Source organism: Canis lupus, chromosome 8 (genome assembly GCF_048164855.1).
Source record: "Canis lupus baileyi chromosome 8, mCanLup2.hap1, whole genome shotgun sequence".
Lineage (NCBI taxonomy): Eukaryota > Metazoa > Chordata > Mammalia > Carnivora > Canidae > Canis > Canis lupus.
In genome coordinates this window covers 74,857,695-74,879,707 of record NC_132845.1, presented here as the reverse complement: position 1 = coordinate 74,879,707, position 22,013 = coordinate 74,857,695, and the positions used below count along the sequence as shown (strand labels likewise).

The following is a 22,013-nucleotide window of genomic DNA, read 5'->3' as shown; positions in this document are numbered from 1 at the left end:
GACATAAAAAGGCAATAGGATTTAGAGAGCACTCTTAGGAGCGAGGAGGGGTGATGGATGGAGCGGAGGCGGGTGCAGGGAGGGGGGAGACATGAGAGTAGAAAGAATAAGCTAGACCTGGGGACGGGGTGGGAGGGATTCACAACTGGAGACTGACAGGGGAAGGCTGGCTCAACGGGAGGCACACAGGCCAGAGACAGGAGGCCCAGGATGAGACTGGGGAAGACCAGGCTCGGGAAATCAGGATGTGCACCCTCCCCGGGTCCCAGGGCACACTGGCAAAGGCAAAGGGGCTTAATTAGAAACCAGCAGGGGCTTCCCCCCTTTCTCTTTTGTGAAATCACGGCCTGTGGTGAGGGACCAAGAGGAAACCAAATCCCCTGGCTGCCCAACACCAGGGCCTCTTCCTGCCTTCTGTTCCCGGTTAGTGCTCTGTGCTAATGGTTGCCTTGCCGCCGGCCTGACAACGGATGCTCCTGACCACTTCCCAGGATGACCACAATCTGGATCCCGTTTACCTAGCAACTCTTCCAGGCCCCATCACTGGAGCGGGAGCTGGTTACAGCCTCCACTGTGGATACTGACCATCTAATTTCCCAGTCTCCTAGGGGCTCTAAATCCAGCCCCCTCTGACCTGCCAGCAGGAGAGATGACCTCACATTTGTCCTGCTTATCACTGGTAATAACCATTAGGGACAATGGCAGGCGCTCACACCTGCTGCCCACTAGGCCAGCAGATCGGGTCTCCACAGGAGGCCAGAGATGCAAATCTCCTCCTCCTTTTCATCACAGCCTGCCTCCCAGGCCGTCCCAGGGGGACAGGACAGCCACCAGAGCCCAGGAGGGATTCGGGAGAGGATGAAGGCCCAGGCGCAGAGCGTGCCTGCCCCCCAGCAAGTCAGCAAACACTGGTCCAGGCTTTGTAAGGTGTGGTCAGGCAGCCGCTGGCATGAAAGGCCACTTAGCCGCTGACCCCTGTGCTGGGGCCCAGGCGTGCGCACAGAGGCTCAGGCCGCCGGCCGCGGTGGTGCCGACTGGACGCCCTGGCCCACGTCTCCGTGAGGAGCGCCTCGCTGCAGCTTGGCCATTTTCACGGCAGCCTTCGTCGCTGTCCCTGAACCGGTGCCCTGAACATCTGGGACTGAACCTGTGGCAGCACGGCCAGCTCCATCCTGCGACGCCCCCCCACGGATGAGGGCCCACGGGCGTCCCCGGCTCCCCCAGACTCCTCCCGCAGCGGAAGCCCCTCCCCCAGAGCCCGCAAGCCCAAGGCCCAGGCAGGCGACAGGCGCGGTGGCCCGGCCCCGCCCTCGCGTTCTTTTCGAGGCGAGCCAGCAGCCGAGCCGCCAGCAGCAAGCCGGGCCCCAGCCCTGCTGTAAAGTATTAACTCATACTGAACACAGTTTGTCTCCGAGGACCCTCTTGGCCCTTCCGTCATCCTGTGCTGACATTTTAATCGTGCTTTTGTGGGAGCTGGCTGGCAGTTTGTCATCAGGAATGGCGCGGCGAGGGGCCAGAGCGGGTTGCTGGCTGGGGCTGCTGCTGAGGGAAGCAGCCCATTCTGACAGACTGAGCAATAATCTGAACTTACTGCGCCGAGCCTGTGGGACACCAGCCGGGCCGCTTTATCTTCTTCATTAAAGTGCGCTCAAAAAAAAAATCCATTTTCCTTTAAAGTCTCAGGAACAGATGGAGTAAAATTAATTGCGCCATTAAGTCCCGATAGACAATACCAGAGTGGTTTTCTTTCAACTGTGCATGTGTGTTACAAAGTGCTCTTCGTAAAAGGCAATTACTGCAACATTTGCCATAAAATAAAGGTTGCTTTAATGGGCAATAAACACAGGCTTCAAATTTTGTATGAAATGGGTCTCCAAAGGGCGCTGTTAGAGGCAGCTCAAAGGCACGACTGACTTTAGTGTTTCTGCTCGGGCTTCAGCTCAGCCAGTTCCGAGAACAATGATTCCCCACCCTTGGATATATTCTGATAGAATTATGTATGTGATGTTCACTCGCTGCATGGGCCTCTCCAGCCAGATTTTTCTGGTCAGCAAACGGCAGGCAGGCAGGCAGGCAGGCAGGCAGGCAGGCAGTGGAGGGGTGGGAGAGGGAGGGAGAGAAGGAGGGACGGCCAAGTTCACTAGGGTGTCCCGGGGCGGTGGTACCCACCGATGGAGGAAGGAGCCAGTTAAAGCGACAGGCCTGGTTCAGGGGGTTGGAGAACACAATTTACTAGTTTCCTGTCTCATAGGTCTAGTGAGGATTTCCAGTTGATTCCTGGAAGTAGGGCTCAGTGAGAAATCTATATTTATGTATATTTAGAGCCCTTTAGGACAGAGATTTGGCAAAGGGGGAAAATAGGCTGTGCTTTACAACCGAGACGAAAATGATGATGAAGGTCTGTCAGCAAATTGATGACCAGGCGCTCCTGCCGGAGCCCAGCTTCCTGCTTATCTGAGGACAGCCGAGCAACACTGTTTAGGGGGACCCAGAGAGCATGCTGTAATACAGATCTCTAGCAACACGAGTGGTGGGAACCGCCTCTTCTGAGCCCCTGCCCCTCTCCTTTGGAAACCCCACATATAAATTTTCCCCTTTCACAGATCCAAGCTGCTCAGAGATGGCTGGATGGGGGCAGGAACGCAAAGACCAGAAACTCATTTCAATCCACTATATTTCTGCATTTCAGTAATTACAAAGTTAGCGTGACATATAAATGATCCATTAATTGAAATATGGACTGCACCGACTCCAATATTTATGGTATAAATCCATATTTCATTAAACAAATCCAATAAGCAAATATATCAAGGAGAACATGAGAGCAGTTTTATTTAAGTATGAGCTCAGGAGCTCAAAGGACCATTTTCTGGCCAAAATATAGAACTGCAGCTTAAAAAAACCTAGCCAACCAGCCAACAAACCAAAAAGTCAACCAGCTGACCAACCAAACAAAAGAACCCTTAGTGGACTTGGAATTCAGGAGGGCTGGTAAGACAGAGAAGCTCATGGTGATGACAGTCAGCTTCCAATGAATCCAGGGTCGGCCCATGTGGTCAGGGGGCCATAGGAGCCCCCGCGGCCACCAACTGCCCTGGCATGAGTGGTGCTGGTCTCTGCTCAGGCTGCTGAGGGGGTGTCAAGAGGCCACATGGTACGCTTGGGCTGCTTTGACCAGGGCAGGGCAGGGCAGGCTGTTAGCTGTGTTTTAAAATACGGTTTGGGTTGCATGGACCAGCCAGCCAGCCAGCCAGCCACCCAATCTCTTCTTCGTAGCAGGGAGTTTCCAATGTTAAGTTGGCATCTGCAGAGAGGTGAGGCCTCTGGAAGCACAGCAAACCTGACTGCCTACCTCATGACAGATCTGAACCTGCCCTGGCAACCTCCACTCTTAGCTAAACTCGTCCTCTGTTTGCTACCCCACAGGCACTTCCCTGCACCCAAATGGAATCTCCACCAGCCTCCCAACACCTGTTTTCTCTGAGACAATGGAAGATACCACCATCTACCCAGCTGCCCGGCTCAAATCAGAGCATTGGTCCCGACTCCTCCTGCTCCTTCATCCCTGCTCCCATCCTGAAGACCCACCTCCTGTTCTCCACCTTCTCTACCAGGTCTCAGTTCAACTCCAATCATCTCAGATGGATGTTCTAGCATCCTGAGCAGTCTCTTTGCTCCAGATTTGACCTCCCACCACAGTCATTTCCAGCTCTCCGCACTGGGACTTATCTCTCTGGCAACACAGCTAAAGGCACCAAGGAGGTCAGAATCATTGGTAAATATGGAACCCATCAAGTGCCCACCTCAGGAAAAGCTGAGGAAGATAGAAACAAGCCAGCACCCCAAGTACACCTGCTCCTTCTGCGGCCAAACTGAGATGAAAAGATGTGCTGTGGGCATCTGGCGCTGTGGTTCCTGCATGGAAACGGTAGCTGCTGGTGCCCAGAATCACAACACCACTTCTGGGGTCATAGTAATATCTGCCATTAGGAGACAGAAGGGATAGAAAGACCAGTAGAAGCTCCACCATTTGAAAGATCACTAGCCTAAAAAATAAGTGGGCTAATTTATGTAACTTTTTTTTTTAAATGAACATTTTTATATACTACTTTGCCCAGGAAAGTTCTGGTTATTGGATTTTGCAGGGAGGTGGTAGATAAACATTACATAATACACCCCTTCACTCTGCAAGTGTCCCTGTGTGGATGGTATGTTATGATCCTAGTTAAAACTTCTAGCAAGAAGTTCAAGAACTTCTTCAAGAATTCCTGCTAATTTCAGGAAAACTCTAAAGCTGGGAAGCCTCATATCTAGGTTCTGCTCCAAGCTTCTATAATCTGGGGGGCCTTATATAATACAAAATACAAAATACAAAATTATTAGGAAGATTTATCTTTGATTTAAAGGTAAAATTTGCCTTAAAATGAAATTTGCTGATCTGCAAAAAAGAACAAAACCCAGCAACACCCAACTCGCGGCCATGTGAAGACACTGCTGGAGCCCAGGCAGGGGCCCACGGGGGGCCCTACAGTAAGCTTCACCTCCTGGAGAACCCGCCCCATCTGCAATGCAAGCACATTGGCTGTGATCTGGCCTTGTCCTAACTCCTCAGGCTCCTCCTGACAGAGTCCCGCCCACCCAGTGCGCCTCCCCACACCTTTGCTCTGTGCTTCAGCCACAACCACCACATACAATGAGAACAGTGTACTACCTTCTCTCACCCTCCACGTCTGGGCACACACTCTTTCAGCTAGGGGAAAGATGGGGGAAAGTGCATCCAGGCTAAATATCTAGGTGACCATTAGAACTCAATCCTCTTATCTTCTCTTCCAGGAAGGCTCTTCCAGGGGCTTAAGGCAGGAGGCAGTACCTTCCTTTGAAGCTCCCATGACATCCTGACCACTTTTTTCCCCAGCCTTGATTGCACAACACAGAAATTAACTCTCTCCCCCTCCCTTCAGTGAGTACAGGGTAGATGCTAAATACATGTCTAATGAATGAATAAGCGAATGTGAGATCAAAGCATCCCTTTTTTTCCAGTGCCATGTGGGATCCCTGCTAAGGCTACATACTTAAGTTGGACACTGGGCTTGGAATGGGCGGGGAAGTGATAGGAACTAGAGCCAAGCCCACACCATAGAATTCCAACTCTGCTCTCTCTGAACCGGGGAAGTTACCAAACTAGAGCAAATTGTGAGTTAATGTTGGCAGGGATGGGATAATGAGGTGGTACTGATTCATATCCGCAGACTAGGTCAGTAATTCTCAACTATGTTTGCACATTAACAACATCTGAAGTATTATAAAAATGTATCTCATTGCCTGGGGCTGAGACCCAGAGAGGACTTTTTTTTTAATGTGGTGGGAATCCATCACCAGTACTTTTAAGAAGCTCTCCAGATGATTCTAGAATTGAAAAACAATAACCTACCCAAGCCCATGTTTATCTGAAACTGCCATTTAAGATATTTCTACCCACGTGTGGATATGGTCATGATTACCAACCTATCTGTAGCCATGACTGCACATGGTCTGTTTCTGTCATCTTCTCATGGTGAAGGAGCACCTGTTGTTAAATGTCTATGTAGAGGGACATGACCACCCGGCACTTCCCTACCACCTCACTGGTTTGGTCAACAAATGCTTCATGAGTGCTTGATACAAATCATTCACTGGAAATACACAAAAGTAAGACTTAGCCCTTCTCCAGATTGGGACTTTCTGAAAGCAAGACTGAACCACAATGAATCCACTACAAGAAGAAACATTCTACCAGCAGTTCAGCAACTAGCTCTGGGTCACAAAGCCATACTCCTGGAGGAGAACCTACCTGTGCTACCAGTTGAAGCTACATGAAGGCTCCATAATTGCCAAAGTCTGCCTTCAAAACCAGGTGCCACTCGGTCCATCTGGACACGAGGCCGGTGGGAGAAATCCTGAGGCTTACAGTTTGAGGACTGCTGGGAGAAGTTTGTGGACCACAAGAGCAGGCCTTTCCAGCCCTGGTACAAGCTGAAGCAGTACAGTGAAAGCATAGGCCATCGGCTCCATAGGATCCTCCAGCCCCTGAACAGTTTAGAGAATGACTTCGGAAATTTGAGACTTTAATGACCATCAGGCCCCCCCACCATTCCTGAAGCATCTCAACGTTTCATAAACTGCTGCCTCTGAAGAGCAGGTTGTGAGCTCTGCAGGCACATCTGACCCTCTCCTTTCTTCCTTCATTTTTTGTTTCCTTTTACAAGTGGGTATATATTTTTATAATTGAGAAAATAAAGAGAGTGTGTAAGTCTGTAAAAAAAAAAAAAAGACTTAGCCCTTATTCTCAAGGAGTTTACAATATTTTAAGTCAAATCACAATAAAGGCTGATAAAAAAACATTTGCAAGCCTCTAGCTAATCAAGTGCCATATCAGGGCTAGTGATGAGTGTTTATGTAACAAGGTCCCTCCCCAGCAGAGCCGTCACCGTCAAGTATCCTGCAAATCCCAATATGCTGGATTCTTGGAGGAAACCGCAACTCTGACAGCTTTAAGTCGGGGAACAACTCTAAAGTCAAACTGTGGAATCACTCACTCATTTCTTCTATTTATTAAAATAAAATGTATCATACGCTGATTACACGCAATCCATGATGCCAGATTCCAGACACACGGGGGTACAGAAGACTGAGACATAGTAGAAAAGAGACTCTAACTCATTATGCATCGAGGTCCTCAACTGCCACAGGGTCCTAGGATGTGAAAGATGCTTGTATGTCAAGGACCTCAGAGACCTCTGTCCCAAGAACACGGGAGGCAATGTGCTCAGCCCCAGCAGTAAACCCAGTTGCTAACTTAGAAGGGGAGTGTCAGGAACAGTCTTGAAAGGAGGCTGGTGAGCATGGGAGAGCTCAGGCCTATCCTCCCCCATCGGACAAAATTCTCTCTCGCTGGCACAGAAATATAACCTGTAGGGACCTACATGGTGTCATGTGCAGATGGAGTTTAATGAATGTGGTGATGATAATGATGATAATTATTCAAATTCTTTCCTATCTCTACACCCCAGGGAGGCTGGTGCTGCTTTTTGTCATCAGACTAAATTTGAGAGGTGACCCTCTTCCCGAAGATTTTTTCTATAACCTTTCCTTATGCGTGGTGCAGGGTTTCTCTGCCTTTGCATCACCCCAATCAGCTTATCTTCAGCAGTGTGCAGGGTCCCTGGGCCTTCCCGACATTTGATGCCAGGGGCAGAGGCTGGGGCTTACATGAGGAATATCTTAAAACAGGGAGAGATAATGAAGAGTTTGTATTTATGTGTTATACTTTGCCTCTTTCAGAATAGAATTTAAGGAGAATTAATGTAACATAAACAGATACACATAATATAGTTGGTAAAGTTGAAGTAGAAAATCAAATACCTGATGAAGGAAGAGAAAGCAAGAGATACAATCATGAAGGCTAATAAAGTCAGTATGACCAAGTGCTGTATTTAACTCTGGTGTTTCCAGGAGACGAGGAAAGAGAGAAAGAAGGGGTCATGTAAACGGCCGTCTCCAACGAAGAAGGCTTTACAGTTCTCGTGGACAGACACGTTAACGTCCCGAGGATTACCCAATGCTCTGCACAAATGGTCCACATCTTTGGTTATGAATGACTTTCATAGTATATGCAGTTATCTTCATGCTGATTTTTTTCTGTTATTAATAAACCCAAGGCATAAACATTGAAGCATGAGCTATCAAAGATAACTCAATTGAGGAAGATAAGCTAATGATCTTCAAGTATGTGGTTTCCTGGTGATCTAACTGAAGAAAAGGACAGAGCGGGCATTACCTGGGGTAGGGAGTGAGCATCCTTTGGCTGCTCTTCAGTCAACAGTCATCTTTCTTCCCCAACTTCTGGGAAGAGCTGAGAGCAATAGTATGAGAAGCCACTGTGAGGCACTGGGCATCCCTGATGGTGCTCAAAGCTGGACCCTCAGAGTCTGGATGCCCAAGGTGGCTGCCATTCTGATCAGAGACAAAGCTCAGAGGCCTTGCTGGATTGAAGGCGATCCTTCTCCATGGTGATGAGTCACTGGAGAACCATCAGGGAAGCCAAGCTGTCCCTCGGAGAGTGGCTTTGGATCCACTGACACCCTACACAAGTGATGTGCTGAGATTCTAGAGCACTACTGTCTAACAGACTTCTCTGTGATGGTGAAAATATTCTGTCTGTGTTGTCCAATACATTAGCCACGTGTGGTTATCAAGTTCTTAAAACATGTCTCACTGAGGACCTGACATTTAGATTTTATTTAATGCTAATAATTCAAATGTAAATTTAAAAAGCCACACACGGTTAGTGGCTCCTGTAACAGACAGCGCAACCCTCAAGATCTACATCTGGGGGCTGAGCAAAGGCATCTCTGCTTTGCAAAGTTTCCTAACAGGCGTTCCTAATAACCTACCCTGGCTGTAGATAAACCTCAGTGATGCTCTTGAGGGCCTTCCAGAGAAAGTCAGAGTCCAAAGACTCCTCCCAGGGATTTGAATAAACTGGTCTGCTAAATGAAACTATTTAGTATTGACCAAACAAATTTTGGAGAATGTTAGCCAAACACAACATTTGAGGTTTTGAAAAATCTGGGGTTGGGCCAGCCTGGTGTTGGGTAACTACAAGGCTCAAATGCTTCCCCAACCCATTCCTAATTCCCATATAATCCATGGTCATAAAACACCGTCAAGCACACAAGCAGCCACTCTCTTCCTAATTGCCATGGCAGGAGGGCATGCAGAGAGTTCATCTGAATGTGGTAATTAACTCCCACCTTAATGGTCTAGAATAAAACACATCTCTGTTTTCAACACTTGCGATTAAGATCTGACATGTCTGGATATCATTTCGCCCTACCCCTAACTCTTGCAGTGGTAATAAAACACAGCCTGCACAAGAGTATCAATGGTCAACGATTCTCTTTAAGTCTGGCCCTTAGCTGACTCCAGTCCACAAAGAAAAAGGCCAATGAAAGATGCATGAAAGCTGCCAAGAGTTCTGGATCCATTTTTCCATAAGTCGAAAAGATCACAACTGTTACATAAAATGTTTAGAAACATGAGTTAAGTTTTGTCATAACGTATTAAAGCTGATTTCAGAAAAAAAAATTACAAACCCTTTTCTATAGTCTTATGTAGAATAACAAATGTGACTTTGGATTACTGAAGAACGTTCTTGGCAAGAGCGAATATGAGATTATGGACCAGAGGCCTGGTGATATGACTGGAGGGAGTTCTGATTCCAGGGAAGTAGGGAGTGAGCAGGAGGGGCAGCATGACGGAGGCCTGAGCCATAACCGTGGGGCTGATGAGCTCTGGAAGCTGGCTGAACACCACGTTCTACTCAGCAAGAACGTGCTGCCTGAGGAGCTACCAGAGCATGAGCCTTACAAATGCCAGGTTCAGCTGGCAGCCTGGGCTGAGACTTCAGGGATGGAGGACCAGGGCAGACCCTTGAGGTAAGAGGGGACACAGGTCAAAGTTTCATAAGAACTTGGGGGCAAGGGTTTTGTGAAAGACCACATAGAAACGCAGTGGCCCGGCCACCTCAGCTCTAAGGTCAGCCTGAGACACCTGGCCTACACTTGTCTTTATTTATTTATCAATCAAGTTTGATTAACATACCGTGATATATTAGCTTCAGGTGTACCATATACTGATTCCACAACTTGTCTTTATTTATTTTAAAGATTTTATTTATTTATTCATGAGAGACACACACAGAGAGAGAGAGAGAGAGAGAGAAGCAGAGACACAGGCAGAGGCAGGGAGCCCGACGTGGGACTCGATCCCAGGACCCCAGGATCAATCATGCCCTGAGCCGAAGGCAGGCGCTCAACCACTAAGCCACCCAGGCCAGGCACCCCCACAACTTGTCTTTAAAAGGTCTACACTGAAGTCAGCCTGATAACCCACTGCATTCCATGGCACTTAGCGAGTCTCTGAATTGGCCCACTGTGTGGCCACATTTTGTGCCAGGCTTTCCTCCTTAATCTTTGCTTTCTCTCCAATCCACTTCTGACATGCACATCTGTCTAAAAAGAACTGGAGCTAAAAAGTTTGGCAGAGCTGAGTTTTTCTGGCTAATACCACATGAGGAGCAGTCCTGCTACCCCCTCCTTCCCCTGCCCCATGTCTGAAAAACAAATCTGACAAAAGGTGGAAAACACAGAAAAATTGGTACAAAGCTGTCCTTTGGTTTACACTTTGGGTCAACCCAGAAACACCTGCAAGTGAGAAGGAAATCGCTGGGAACAGTTTGGAAGGAACTGGGTCCAGTACACTGAGAAGGTTTAGAAATGGTGCAGGTGGCAAGGGTCCCTCTATATGAGGATCATTTTGCAGCCACCGTGGGGCCACTCGACGGAGCTATGGGAGAAATATATGGAGAGCACCCAGTGCATTCAGCTAGAGGCAGTAATCTGGGGCCTGGGAAGGCAGGCGAAGGAGGCCGGCCAGGCTTGGCAGGGGACCCATCCCTGCACAGGCCGCACTTGGCAGTGACACCCAAATCTTCAATGTGCCCTTGGTTGTCTCAGGAAAGGGGAGGGAAGGAGAGGTGTATGCAGACGGCAACCGTCCCCTTGTCTTCCCAGATTCCATAAGCTGCTGCTCTGTGCTCCCCCTTCTTGAGTCACAGCCACCACTGCTCGGTCACCAAACCTCTTCCATGTGTCACCGCCATTCACAGCACAGTCTGCTCAGTTGCTGCGCTGGCCTTCCAGTTATGCCGCTTTCCTGCAACCTCACTTCTGATCACCCTCCTGCAACACCTCCCCCGCCCCCGGCCCCTCCTCCCCTGTCTCCCTTCCCACCCCTCTGTGTAGTCCCAGAATCAACGAGTAGCAAAAACCAAAAACACAACAAAGAGGCTGTGAGGCGGTGCCAGCAAGCGGTGAGTGAGCGAGTGAGGGGAGCAGGCCCAGTGGAGTTCTTCTCCCTAAAGGAAAATTAAAGACAGATGCACTATCAACTAACTTGCTCTAAGTTCTGCCTAGGGCCTCGATGAAATAAATAAAAGGAATGGAAAAATCCCAGTGAAATCCCAGCCCAGACAGCACCAGGCCCCCGAGGGCATGGACAGCCGGGGTTCAGGACGGTCCTGTGGGAAGCGCCGGGGCGTGGCCGCACCCCTCAGCCTCAGGGCCCAGACCAGCTTCTTCGCTGCCCCCTCTCGTCTGCGCACACAGGGACCGCACGGATGCATGTGCGCTCACGAAGGTGTCCTGGAGGGCAGCGACCCCTGGAATCGGCGCTCAGGGCAGGGTACATGAGCTGGGGAAAGGATGTCTCACTTCATAGAGGAGCCGTGAGCCGAGCTTCCTACATCAGGAAGTAAACAGGATATCGTGATGTTTCTCAGCCACATTCTGACTGGCTCCTGAACAATGTAAATGTTTGCCATACAGGATTCCACCTGCCCCAAATTCCAGCTACGTGCGATTTCTCAGGAGTGTGACTCTTCCGTAAACGCAGGCACACCAACGCCGTGCTCAGAAGATGACAGAGGGTACAAAGAAAACTGGCCTTCCGGCCCCTGGCCTCAAGGCGCTCCCAGGGTAAGGGACGGGGCGACAGGGACGCGCACCAGCCGGGCGGGACCCCGCACCCCTGCAAGGGCTGTGGTGAGGCCGCCAGGGCGCGGAGCACCTCTCAGCGGCAGTGCTGTGGTGGGCGCCTGCCACTGGCTTCGGCTGAGACCCAACCACCCCACGGTGAGCCCACGGTCCCAGAAGGCACTAAGGAGGTTCCTCCCTTAGTAAGTGGCTCAGAGGAAAGGGAGCGGGAGACAGGGATCAAAGGGAGGATATGTCACGTGGACACACGCGAGTCCTGTTCTACACTGTGAGGGGTCGCATCCTCCGGCACGGCTGTACCCTAACTTCGCTGCTGCCATGGCTCAAATTCCTTAAGGGCCAACTGGCAGCCAGGACAAACCTCTGAAAAAACAAAATGCCAGGGTTACACAATGTATTTGTTTCCCCACTTGGCTGGATTTTTTTTTTTTTTTTTTTTTTACCTCGACCAGTCCTTCTAATTATTTTAGAAAGAAGATAGGAAATCAAAAGATGTGGTTCTAAACACAGCTCTGTCTTCCCCATCCTGGGGTGGGCTTGTCTCCTGTGAGATAATAAGCATGAAGTAGATGGCAGGCCGCACGCACTCCCCAGACAATGGCCAGGGACAAAAAGGAAACAGCCAGAACACAGGAGGCTGGCAACCCGCTGTCAGCAAAGGGTTAAAGCCCACAGCCCCCTCCAGCGCCCTGCCTGCCTTTCCATAAAGAATACAAAGCTCAGTGGGGCAGGGAGGAAACTCCCACAGGGTCCCTATTAAAACAGATCAAGTCACACATGTCGATACCCCCATTTCATAGATGCTATAATTTGTCTGACAGGAGTGAATCCTGCTGATCCAAGTCAAGGCAAGGGAAAAAAAAAAAAAAAAGGTCTGCTAGAAAGGGAGCCCCAGAGAGAGCCTGGTGGTTTTCTGTATCTGGCCTTTATGAGAAAGCCTCAGGCCCACCTGCTCCGCAAGTGCTTTGAAAACAGGGTGTGTCCCAAGTAGAACACTGTCCACAGGCGCGCGCACACACACACACACACACACACACACACACATACACACACAGTGCGTACGTACACACACACACACACGCACACGCGCACGCACACACGCACAGTATATTGTTCTGATCTAACTGTGAGATGTTAAAAAAGGTACAATAAAGCTTTTTCCTTTCCCAGCGGAGAACAGGATCAAACCCAGCTCACCCTCCGGTAATCCTGATAAATGCAGTGCCAATGTTCTAACAAAGTGCAGGGCTGCTGTTAGCCTGCCTTTCTCTCACTCCTGTTCTTCTTTTGTGTTTGTCTTTCTTTCTTGCTCTTTCTCTCCCCGTCTTTACCTCTTTCTCCCTGTCTCTGGCCCTTGCCAAAGGCATTAAAAAAGAGATAAGAACCACTCCACCTCGCGCGCGCGGGGGCATACTAATCCACTGGCCCCACTCTGCTGGGAAAGCAGGTTTTGAACAAGGCCCCTGGCACAAATGAGATGAGCTTAGTGATCACAGTGTAATTCTTAATAGGGCACAGCGTGCTCTGCGGATGTGAAATACACAATATGGAAAACGGAGTCCTTTTTGGAACTGGGTTTTCCTCTTGGTTAATGGGAAATGAAGGCACAAGCTGAGATACCAAGTAGAACTCAGGAGGCTGACCCCTCTGGGGAGACACTGCTGGGCAGTGGCTGGGGCCACCTCTGTAGTGCCTCAGGCAGCCAGAGTCACGGAAAGTTGAAAGGACATTAGGGGCTGTCAGGGTCCCCTGAGGTCTGCCCAGCCTCCTTGTATGGCCCCAGCAGAGGTAAAGGCACCTGCCTGAAGAGGCAGCAAAAATCCAGGGCTACCACCTGGCTTCTCTTGAGGTTTCCTGGCCCCAGTCACCCCTAGCCTAGGCAAGGAATGCCCCCATCTTTCAACCAGTAGGATGCCACTGTGCCTGGTAAAGGAGCACACTGGTAGGCCTTAAAAGGCTGGTCTAAGAGGGAGGAAAGGATGCAAACTTGTTTCTGTCAGAGCTTCCTTGGAAGGCTTTTCTCAGATGTTAAGTGGGCTTCCTTTTGCCTATGTTTGGTTCCCATTCACTAGGTTAAGTTGTTACCGGGAAGAAATTTTCTGGAGATCTAAAGCAGAAAGACCTCCACCTTATGTGGAGATATTGGACAAAAGTTACTGCCTATGCTGAGGAAAATCCCTTCTGTTACGTGTAATCGTTCAATCTCTCTGGGGGCGGGGGGGGGTGCACAGAGACAGAAAGCAAGGAGGAGGATGGAAATTTCAGCAAAGGCAGATTTCACAAAACTGTGATGCCCTGAACTTCACAAAGTTCTAGGAACTTATGGGTGAGTAATTGAACTTTTCCTACTCTCCCCTTCATGGAGTTTCTCAGGAATCCCCTGCAAATGTCTTTCATTCCCCCTAAGGGAAATAAGCCCAGCAGAGGTGCAGACCCCAATGGTCCTGGCATGCCCCTCCCCTGTAGCAGCTGTACGATGGCCATGCCCATGGAGCCCCAAGCCCTGTTCTGGCCGGCTGGCAAGCAGCACATAGAGCTGGTGTGGGACCCTTGGCACCCCAGCTCACCACCCAGATAGGGGCTAAATGCTCACTCTCCCATCCTCCTTGCCACTCTCTGGCCAGCAACAGAGATCCAACAGAAGTCGGCGGGGTGGCTCCCACTGTCACAATATAAAGGATAAGGAGGACACTTCTTTTGCTTGAACACAGATGTGATGCCAGGAGCTCCAACAGCCATCACGTGGCTGTGAGGATTAGGCCAAGAAAGTCTCAAAGGTGCTGAGCCACCGAACCGCCAACAGCCACCACCCACCTGTACCTTTCTTACAACCACATGAGCAAAGAACAGCTGTAATTATTTCCCACGCTGCTGGCCAAGCTCTCTATTACTTGCCTCTGAAAGCACTCCTCAGTGATACAAAGCCCAAGACTACTGGCTGGATCCTTTTTCTCTCTCTGTTCACCTCTGGTCTCTAAGGAGGAAGTGTCCTCTTTCTGCTAATGAAAATTCTTCTCTGCTCTTGACCCTCCCTTAAGATCTCTTCTGGGACCCTGCTCCATCAATAATCCCAAATTCCCTCTGCAATAATTCCTACTGCTCAAGTTCCTCCAATCTTAAGATTTTCATTTTATACTGTATTTTCAGGAAAATATCTAGGATTTGGAAAGCACATTTATGTGGAGGACATGTCGTTTTAAGCCTTGACTACTTCATGTGCTTTTTCCTATGGCAACTATGTGCTGCATACATATAGTGGGCAGGGAACCCTGTCAAGACACCGCAGATGTGGCCACATATAAAAATAGACATGACCTTGCCCTTGTGGAGCTTCGAGTCATCAGATCATCCCACTATAAATGCAAAATTCGAACTGTGCACAGCAGGGCATATGGTGTCAGGTGTTAGACCCAAAAGGTACTCCCTGACAGGTCGTGGTTAACAGCATCCTCTTCAGGCCAGCACTCGGGTTCAGCTACATGATGCTTAGAAAGCTCTGGGGCCAGTGCCCTCACCTGCTAAATAGGGCTAATACCCATACCACTGTCCCTGCACCGCCACCAGCATGACATGCCACCGTGTCTGGAGTTCAGCACAGTGCCTAGCATGGAGAACGTGCCCTCTAAAGCTCAGTGATCATCGCTATTGTAGTTTGCACCACTACTCTGTGGGCTCAGATTAATGGAACGGGAGACATTTGAAGGAAGGGTACAAAAGCCATTACATTCAGGTCTTTACAGCTTTTTCTTTCTGGAGAAATTCCTCCATTAAATGCCTTCTGGTAAAATAAAACTTTGTAGCAGAATGCACTTCCCTTTGGCCTCGTCTCCAGTCTTTTTATCAGGACAACTATATGCCTGGTAACAGCCCAGTCGGCCTCTACCTATGTCAACTGGGAGCCACACACATGGTGTCTGGATGGCGCCAAAGCAGAATAAATGCTTGTCACATGTTCTTCCTAGAAAAGCCATAGACTTTGCAGGGCATATTTTCTATGGGCTGGGTGGCAAAATCCTAAGCCTGAGAAATCCCTAAACATTCTGAGAAAACTGTAGACTGCTCACAACTCTAAGTCAGGGCACTGACTGAAGGAATAATTTCTCTGAGGACCCTATTCCCTTTCCCTTGCTAGAAGATGTGGCTCAAATGAGAGAATTGTTTCTTTTTAATTCTTTTCCTCATCCATCCCTCACCCACCTCCCCTCTGGCAACCATCAGTTTGTTCTCTGTACTGGAATCTATTTGTTTATTTTTTAGATTCCACACACATAAGTGGAATCATATGGTTCTCATCCTTTTCTACCTGACTTATTTCACTTAGAATAATACCCTCTAGGTCCCTCCATGTTGTCACAAATGGAAAGATCTCATTCCTTCTTAACAACTGAGTAATATTCCATGGTATACATATCTACATCTTCTTTATCCCTTCATCTATGGATGGACACTTGGGCTGCTTCCAGAATTTGGCTGTTTTAAATAATGCTGCAGTCAACATGGGGAGGCATATACTTTTTTGAATTAGTGTTTTTGTTTCCTTTGGGTAAACACCCAGTAGTGAAACTACTGGATCGTACGGTAATTCTCGTTTCAGTTTGTTGAGGAAACTCCATACTGTTTTCCACAGTTTGCATTCCCACCCATAGTATGAGGATTCACTTTTCTTTATATCTTCATCAACACTTGTTGTCTTTTTGATCCTAATCATTCTGACAGATGTGAGGTATCTTCTTATAGTTTTGATCTGTATTTCCCTGATTATGAGTGATGTTGAACATCTTCTCATGTGTCTGTTGGTCATTTGTAGGTCTTCCTTGGAAAACTATCTATTCAGGTTTTCTGCCCATTTTAAAAACAGATTGTTTCTTTTTGACCCCCTCCCCCACCCTCAGCCAGATTATTTCTTTGGTCTTACGTTGTATACATTCTTTATATATTTTGGATCTTAACTCCTTATCAGATATATCATTTGCAAATATCTTCTCCCATTCCATAGGTTGCCTTTTCATTTTGTTGACACTTTCTTGTGCTGTACAAATACTTTTTATTTTGGTGTAGTCCCAAAAGATTATTTTTGCTTTTGTTTCACTTGCCTCAAGAGGCATATCCCTAAATACCCTATTAGGGTGATGTCTAAGAGATTATTGCCTATATTTTCTTTTAGGAATTTTATGGTTTCAAGTCTCACATTTAGGTCCTTAATCCATTTTGAGTTTATTTTCGAGCCTGGTTTAAGAAAGTGGTCCAGTTTTCCCAGCACCAACTGAAAAGAGAGTCCTTTTCCTATTGTATATTCTTGCCATCTCTGTTATAGATTAATGGATTATGTAAGCCTGGGTTTATTTCTGGATTCTCTATCATGTTCCATTGATTTATATGTCTATCTTTGTGCCAGTACCATACTGTTTTGATTAGTATAGCTTTGTGGTCTATCCTGAATCTGGGATTATGATACCTCCAGCTTTGTTCTTCTTTTTCAAGACTGTTTTGCCTTTTTGAGGTCTTTTGTGGTTCCATTAAGTTTTAGAATTATTTGTTCTAGTTCCATGAAAAATGTTCTTGGTATTTTGATACGTATTGCAGTGAATCTGTAGATTGCTTTGGGTAGCATGGACATTTTAACAATACTAATTCTTCCAATCCATGAGCACGGTATATCTTCCCATTCATTTGTGTCATCTTCAGTTTCTTACATCAATGTCATACAGTTTTTAGAATGAGTTTATTCCTAACTTTTTTTATTCTGCTTGATACAATTTTAAATGAAAATTGTTTTCTTGATTTCCCTGTTACTTTATTATTAGTGTATAGAAACACAACAGATTTCTGTATTCTAATTTTGTATCATGCAACTCTACAGAATTTATTAGTTCTAACTTAGATTTCTTCAGGTAGTCTGTAGGGTTTTTGATATATAGTATCATGTCATCTGCAAATAGTGAAAGTTTCATTTCTTCCTTACCAGTTTGGATGCCTTTCATTTCTTTCTCTTATCTGACTGCTGCAGCTAGGACTTCCAGTAACATGTGAAATAAAAGTGGTGAGAGTGGACATTCTTGTCTTGTTTCTGCTCTTAGAGGAAAATCTCTCACTTTCTATCACTGAGCATGATGTCAGCTGTGGGTTTTTCATATATGATCTTTATTATGTAGAGGTATGTTCCCTCTAAACCCATTTTGCTGAGAGTTTTTATCATGAATGGATGTTGTACACTGTGTCAAATGCTTTCTCAGCATCTATTAAAATGATCATATGGTTTTTATCCTCTCTCCTGTTAATGTGACATAGCATATTGATTGATTTGTGGATATTGAACCACCTTGCATCTGTGGAATAAATCCCACTTGATTGTGGTGAACGAACTTTTTAATATACTGTTAAATTTTGTTTGCTTATATTTTGTCAAGGATTTTTGCATCAAATATGTTCATCAGAGTTATTGGCTATGGTTTTCTTTTTTTGGTGGTGTATTTATCTTGTTTTGGTATCAAGGTAAAGCTGGCCCCACAGAATTAATTTGGAAGTTTTCCTTCCTCTCTCATTTTTTGGAATAGTTTGAGAAGAAAGGGTATTCTTTTCCTTAAATGTTTGGCAGAATTTTCCTGTGAAGCCATCTGGTCCTGGACAAATTTTGTTTGCTTGGAGTTTCTGGATTACCAATTCACTTTTGTTACTAGTAATCTGTCTGTTCAAGCGGTAATTCTTACTTCAACAATGACTATGCTGGGAAGGTAGGCTTGTGCAGGAAACCCATTAAGTTTGGGATCCAGAGGGGTTTAGGCCGTTCATTTTTTCCCTCCAGGCGTTTTTTAACATGTATATACACATGCAAGATTCTCAGTGTCTCTCCTACCCCACCCTTCCTTACCCCTGCCACCTGCTACCCACCCTCCTTCCAAGTACAAACTGCTTTCCAACTATAGGAAACCGAACCCACAGAATTTTTCTTTGTGCCACTGACCTAGAGTCTGGGAAAACAGAAAGACAAAGAGGGGGCATGGTCCCATATTAACCCCCAATATAGCTGGCCTGCCAGTTGTTCTTCAGACAGCAGTCATGTTTTTTATTTCTAGGGAGTGACAATGGCTGCCTGGAAAGTCTCGGGCAGATGAGATGTGATGTCTCAGCCAGTGTCCAGTCTGGAAGGCAGTGCACAATCTTTGTGATCCAGAGCTGGGTGGCCTGGGGCGCTGGGGCAGGTTGGCCCTGCTGCCGGCTGGCCTCTGGGCCCCTGCCAGGCTGCCGGCCTGCCAGGGGAAGTGAATGTGCTCAGCACGAGAGTGCCAGCTGGCTGGGCTTTCTCCCCAGGGGGGAGGCTGTAAGCACAGATTACTAGTGACTTTGTTCAGTTCTGCTGCGTGCTCCCCGAGGAGAGGAACATCACAGCCCAGCATCAGTACTAATAAGCCCTGATGCACCAGACCCAGGCTAAGAATAAAGCAAGGGGAGTGCAGCAGAGAGCAGGACAAAGGCCACATGTTCGAAGCCAACAACTGGCTCAGAACCTGATAAGGAAGTGCTCTCTGCAGAATATTCCAATCCCTGCAGCTTGAGGAATAATTTAATCATTTCCCACTCTTTGCTGTCCACACCACACAGAAACCCCCATGCCTCCACTTCACCCTATTACAGGAGCCCCTGGGGTCCACTAAATTACAGAAGAGAAACTAAAACTTTCCTTTGCTTCATTTCAAGGGCCTGTGACTGTGAAGTCACGTGAGTTGTCACAGCCAAGGAGTTGTCATGGAGACGGTGGTGGTGGCATAACTGGGGTTGGTCGCTGCTTCCATATGAAAAAAAAGTTAATTTGAATTTTTATGTATAAGACCAGTTCATTAGACAGGGAAATTAAATTGATAATTTCTTATTTTTTTTCCTCCCAGAGGACTTTCCGAAGAGAGCCGAAGACGAGCTTCTACAGAAGTTTGGTGGGATTTCGGGACTGGAACCATCAACTGGCCAAGGGAGGATACACAGGCCAGCTACAACCAAAAAATGGCTTTTTTTTTAAGGAGTCACAGGTGACTCCTTCCCTGGCATCAGTTTCAATGTTCCGTGTTCAGCCTGCCACCCACCATCCCAACCATCACATTGGGTGTGGTGGAGCTCATTTGGGGGCGGGGGAGGGAGGTGGGATGGGGGGAAGACTTTGAGGAATTATCACCATTTGGACACCAACCTCAAATCAGCGTGTAAGAGGATGTGAATGGATGTTTAAGGAACCCCTTGCAGGTGCCCAACAAAGCCCAGTTTTACTACAAGGGTGACTAGACAGTCGCATGGCCCCCACTGGAACGCTCCAAGGAGCCAAGGAAACCATTCCCTGATTCATCTCTCTTCTTCCATGTATGGATCTTTGCTTTGTTCCCTCCACTTTCCATTCCTCTCCTATATGGGCGCCTGCTTGTGCCCGTGCTCTCTGACTGGCATCCAGATATCTCCTCTGGGCTCAGCAAAGATGCTCCCCTGCTCTTCTCCTCCTCCTCTCTACCCCTGGGGTCACCACTGTCACAGCGGGACTTACCAAGGCCAGCCACTCTCGGCTCTCCTGTGGCCCACCTTTCAGCCTGAGAGAAGGGAGGCCTAATGAGGTCTCACCAGGGTCAATCCCTAACAAAACACACCTAACACAATACCCTCCCCATCTCCTTTCATAATAGGTAGGCAAGCTGTCATCAGAATCTACTGTGATACTCCTGAAAATCTAATATTACTTGCAAAGGAGCATTCTATAGTCTCGGTGGAAATGTCTCTATAGCCTTGATTTCAGTGATTTAATCTGGAAGGGGATGATACACTTTTAAGGCTCCCCTCCCCAAAAACATACAAACACACATATGTACATCTATATGTATATATATGCCTCTCCAACCTCTTTTCCTTTGCTATTCTGGGGCTTGCCTTTAATGAGCAGCTCCAAATGACAGCTTTAATCACTGCCTCTGGCCACTGAAAGAGGCCGCTAATGATAGGAAAGAACATAGGGCCATTTGCATCAATCAGCTCCAGTCTAAATCACTTTTTATGATAATGCACCCAAGCGAAGAAGAAAGTCTCTGATGTCGCCTGCATGATGATGTACCACTGAGCTGGCTCCCTGGCTCAGACCTCCACATAAATCTCTTAAAGCGGCATGCACCCCACCTTGGCCCGCCCAGCACTGCCCTCAGTTCTACACCATTAATGATCCACCACCAGGGCAGACACACGGGGGGGGTGGGGTGGGGGGGGGTGGTAAGCAATCTGTTCCTTTAGTTCTCAGTCTTGGGGATACACCCTCTGGTAAGAAAATAAGTAAAAGGTACAAGGGAAGAAATAAATCCTGACCTGCCTAGGACAGACTTGCTTATGACACCATTTTGTTCTGTTTGTTTTTTAATCTCAAACAAAAATGAAGGTGGATACATTGCCAAACTTGGCATTTGCTGGTCCTGAAAATGGGAGACCATGCTGTATGATTACAAGAACAACAGGTACAGAACTCTGAAGTCTGGGTTCCTGCCTGCACTGTCCCGGGTCACATGGGGGTCTTGTTAGGATTTCCTGGGCCTCAGTTCCCCCAACTTAAAGGGCAAAACTAGAACACCTGCAAGATTCACATCCAGAAGAAACTCTAAGACTGAGATGGTTCCTATGTCTAGAATTCCACTCTGCTGGGGAAAAGGCTGACCATTCCTCTTCCTGGCCCGGGGTCTGAGCAGTCACAACTCAAGATGTCAGATGCAGCAAGCAGCTCTCTTTACAGGGACTCCCTACAATACAGAAGCCTGGAGACACCTTCTAATATCTTGCATCAGCAAAATTATTAAAGAAATAATGAGTAAGCAACCACACAGTCATTGCCTATGCTGACGGGTCCCGACACAGAAATGTATTCTAGCTTCTGTACTCTGTAGAATTTAGGAGCGCATGATGGGCTTTTCCCTTTTCCCCAAAACTACAAAAGTTTGTTAGCAGCTAAGAACCCTAGTGTCATCTGTCCTTTTTCGACAGTCAGGAGTAGATGTTTTCTGCTACTGTAACACCAACACATACATGCATATATGCACATACACACATCTACCCTAGAGAGTTTCCCAGTTATTATCTGTATATTTGACGAAATATTGAAAGGCTCCTTTGTAGGAAATAGTACTGCTCTAGTGAACGTGACTCGCAGTACGTCACCGGAGCCACTATATATACAAGTCTGGTCTGGTTGCCCACATGACAGACTAATTAGTAATTCCTTTATTTTATGATGCACAAGGCCGTGAGCAGCATTTTGGCAAAGGCTAGTTAGAGCGAATTCCAGTGAGTGAGCATGAGATTTTCATTCCTCTGTGCTCCCAGCACCTTTCTACACTCCACAGTTAAGTGTGCAGAGTGATCGATTGTGACTGTGTAATTGTAACAAAAAAACTTTATTTTATTTATTTA

General features: G+C 47.4%; 1 protein-coding gene and 1 long non-coding RNA gene across 13 annotated transcripts in view; one reads left to right on the top strand and one right to left on the bottom strand.

Moving 5' to 3' along the window:
• Positions 1-22,013, bottom strand: part of AUTS2 (activator of transcription and developmental regulator AUTS2) — a 1,131,932-nt gene that overhangs the window by 144,178 nt on the left and 965,741 nt on the right. The window lies entirely within an intron of this gene.
• LOC140639112 (uncharacterized) lies at positions 11,118-21,418 on the top strand. The gene is made up of 4 exons (XR_012035970.1): positions 11,118-11,576; positions 19,478-19,615; positions 20,992-21,067; positions 21,236-21,418. It is a non-coding gene; the product is annotated as an uncharacterized lncRNA (long non-coding RNA).